At 33.9% G+C, this 4,143-nt stretch overlaps 1 protein-coding gene across 1 annotated transcript in view; it reads right to left on the bottom strand.

The window, feature by feature from the left end:
* The window catches only part of LOC106871599 (tyrosine-protein phosphatase Lar), a 586,729-nt gene extending 583,571 nt beyond the window's left edge, over positions 1-3,158 (bottom strand). The window contains exon 1 of the mRNA XM_052971329.1: positions 3,014-3,158. The gene's annotated coding sequence lies outside the window, so the exon portion shown is untranslated. The remainder of the gene's footprint in view (positions 1-3,013) is intronic.
* Positions 3,159-4,143: the final 985 nt, after the last annotated feature.

The raw sequence follows: 4,143 nt of genomic DNA, 5'->3' as shown, positions 1-4,143 counted from the left end.
GTTTTAGTGTTAGGGTTAGGGTTAGCGTTGGGGTCTTTCCGAAAATCGTAGCTGAAAAACAGAAAAAAAAACAACTAAAAGCAGTAGAAATGCACGAACGATTATGGTGGTGCCATGAAGTAAACATGCTGTTTATTCATGCAAACGTAACTGAGATGAAATATATCATAAATAACAGTGACAAACGAAATATACACCGCCAGAAGTTGTTGTTGACAAACAACGGCAGTAATTTTATTCAGCTAAATACACGTCATTGATTGGTTGAAATTACCGAAATACGACAACTTTAACACGAAATAACTTTGAAAATAGAAACTTTTATCAGCAACATTAAGAGTAAAAGATGTTTTATATGACACATTCTACTAGTGTCCGAAGTTTGAAAGTGTTTAGTTACAAAAAATTAATTTCTCGCTCTGCCGTTGAAAGGGAAAAGATCCAAAGTACTGTGCAAATTTATGATATATGCTGTAGTATGTATTGATAAGCAATACCAAGAAGTTTACAAAGTTTTTGTTTCATGTTTGCTTTAACAGCTGCTAGCATTCAAATTTTATTTGTGATTGCTTAGACATTATCTCCAACCTCTTTCCCAGTAATGTTGTACGCATCATCATTATACATCGACGAAAAGACATTCCATTTGAATATGTAATTATGATGTCTGGCTAATTTTCTTTTAGTTTTTGATCAATTTACTAGAAATATCAGAGGTTATTTGACATGATTACTTACTTAATGACTGTTTTTATACGTATATACATATCACTTGTTTATCTTAATTTGGTAGTGTTTGCATGTCGCCAATAAATCTTGGTCATGCCATTGTGTGTATTCTGATATAACTAAAACTGCACTTTAGAATCGGCCGACACTTGGCATAAATACTTTGTAGAGTCTAGTTCAAATATCTTATGTTTTAGTTCAAATCCTGCCAAATTCCACATTATTTTTCATCATTCCGAACGAAAGTAAAGTACGGGAGTCACTCTGATTGTCTACACGTCGGAAATCTTTATTAATACGTTATGATAAAGACAGAATTAGAAGCGTCGGGAAATAAAATACCTATCAGTATGCATTCTGAATCTTTATATTCTGAGTTCAAGTCCCTCAGTAGACACCTTTAGTTTTCATCATTCCGTGTGTCACTTTTCCGCCAAATTTCTAATCTTGTAATTCTGGTTTGTGTAAGTGACAGGTATGATAATTATTTTAATCATTTATTAAGGCAATCGCAGAAACAGTAGAGTGCCTTAATAATGTGTTGCGCTATTCAGTTACGTGGTTTTACGTTACAGCAGCAAAGTCGAATTTACTTTGAAAACCTTTCATGGTCGATAAACTAAGAAAATGTCTTATACAAGATCTATTTGATCTTGTGTTATCGCTACCTTCTGTAATGTGTGGCCGATGTAAAAGTTAAAAAAAAAAAAAAAAGGAAGAAACAGGTTGGTTAATCTAGCAGTCTCAGAGTTCAGATAGTTCTATCAGGCGTAGTTTTTAGTTTTTGATAATTTCAGAAGGTTTTTTCGAATTTGTGTTCTCGTACGATTAAACATAAGTTTTGGACCTAATTTTTTTATTCTTCCCTACCTCGAAATTCTCAAATTTCAAAGGGGTAATTTGGGACAAACTTAAAAAGCGATGACTTCGAAGATATATAAATAGGTTCTTATTCGAATAAACAAAAGGATTGATAATTAATTAATTAGGAACAAATAAAAGTTAGGACAACATTCGGATAAATAAAATGGGGTAATTTAGAACAAACTCAAAAAGAAGATAATGCGATGATTTTGGACAAACTAAAACAGCGATCGTTTGAAGGACTTAAATCGGGTTCCTTTCTAGTGTTTGGTATTTTCAGAATTATTTTCGAGTTTGTATTCTACACACTCTATCTCGTACGATTAAGCCAAAAAGAAAAAAAAATATTCAAGTTTTTCATTCACCCTTCTAAAATTCTCAAATATTGAGAGGTAATTTGGAAAAAACTAAATGAACGGTGATTTGTTCTAAACTAACCCATTTTGTTTATCTGAACGATACCCTAATTTTATTTGTTCCAAATTAATTACCCGCCCCTTCGTTTTAAAATTTATCGTAAATAATTACTTTGTTTATCCGAAAAATGCCCAATCTATGTTTTCCAAATGATCGTTGTTTTAGTTTGTCCCAAATCACCCCATTATCTTCGTTTTAAGTTTGTCCTAAATTACCCTATTCTGTTTAACCGAATGATACTCTAATTTTGTTTGTTCCTAATTAATTATTACTCCTTTCTTTTCCATTTTTAATTTGTACCAAATAATTATTTTGTTTATCCGGATAACACCCTATATGTGTATCTTCCAATTCATCACTTTTTAAGTTTGTCCCAAACTACCCTTCGAATTTTGAGAATTTCGGGTGGAGTAAAATAAAATATATAAATAAAAAACAAATTTTTTTTTGCCTAATCGTACGAGATAGAGTTTGTAGAACACAGATCTGAAAATATTTAAAAAATTGGATAATGAAAAGATTATTTTCTTTTTCAATTGAACTAAGTTTTTTTATATCACCTATCACTTAACGCATGAGCATAAGAGGAATTCCGTGAATCGTTCACGCTTATTTACGTGACAGATATATGCAATTTAACTAACGGTTGTATCACGTGTACGGATTTTTTTTTTTGTTTATGGTGGGGAAATGGAAAAATAAGAGTGAATACTTATTTTATGAGTACTGTGTATTAAGTCTATAAAATTGTGCATAAAATATATAAAGTGCATTAAGTAATCATCGTATTCCAATTTCTTTCACTTTTCAATGAATAACAGATGAGCGACTATCTTTCCATACAGACACAACACAGGCTAGGCTTTCAGGTTTTTGGGATAAAGTTCGGATCAACTGAAACCCTCGTCGTTGTAATCAACGGAGTGCCAATATATAATATAATGTATTACATGCAACGATGTACAAAGTTAAGAACAGATATTGTGAATAAAATTTCTCTTACCCGTTTCTTCTGTTTTTCCCACAAAATGCGTAGCTAAATCTAGAGTTCGTAAAACGTCAGCTCGCTTTTAAAAGAGGAGAAAAAAGGGATGGGAGGATGAAATAAACGAGCAAAAGTGAAACCACAACCAATTAAGTATATTTTAAATCTATGTTTTGAGTAGATATATGTATGACTGTAACTGTATACACTCATACACACACACACACGCACACACACAACTATGTATATACGTATGTATGTATGTATGTATGTATGTATGTATGTATGTATGTATATTGTACACATATGTATGTACTGTGGAGGCGCAATGGCCCAGTGGTTAGGGCAGCGGACTCGCGGTCATAGGATCGCGGTTTCGATTCCCAGACCGGGCGCTGTGAGTGTTTATTAAGCGAAAACACCTAAAGTTCCACGAGGCTCCGGCAGGGGATGGTGGTGAACCCTGCTGTACTCTTCCACCACAACTTTCTCTCACTCTTACTTCCTGTTTCTGTTGTGCCTGTATTTCAAAGAGCCAGCCTTGTCACACTGCGTCATGCTGAATCTCCCCGAGAACTACGTTAAGGGTGCACGTGTCTGTGGAGTGCTCAGCTACTTGCACGTTAATTTCACGAGCAGGCTGTTCCGTTGATCGGATCAACTGGAACCCTCGACGTCGTAAGCGACGGAGTGCCAACAACAACAACAACGTAAATACTAGTATTTATGACAAAAATAATGACGCAGGAAATGGTAAAGACATGGATACTACGAACTGTGTTGCAAATGTTAGAACAATCAATTGTAGGATTACGGTTAACTCCAGTGGTGCTAAATTAAAGGAAGTAAATGCTTTTTAGTAGAGTCACGAAAATAATGTTGATGATTACAATTGTATATTGTCTAAGCATAACGTTAATGGGGGTAACCGTCGTGATAAACATAACATAAATGTAAACAGGAATAAGGTTTCAAATGTCAATCGTAATAGGAATTCTAACGATAAATATAAAAGAAATAAAATTAACTGGGACAAAGAACGGTAAGAATATCACTGATAATAATGATAATGATAATAATTGGAATCGCTCGAAGACTCCGGGTGATGCTGGAAAACTAAGGGGTCTTACCGTAGTACATCTCTCCAG

This window comes from Octopus bimaculoides, chromosome 10 (genome assembly GCF_001194135.2).
Source record: "Octopus bimaculoides isolate UCB-OBI-ISO-001 chromosome 10, ASM119413v2, whole genome shotgun sequence".
NCBI lineage: Eukaryota > Metazoa > Mollusca > Cephalopoda > Octopoda > Octopodidae > Octopus > Octopus bimaculoides.
The sequence above is the reverse complement of the archived record's forward strand: the minus strand, read 5'-3'. Positions and strand labels throughout refer to the sequence as shown.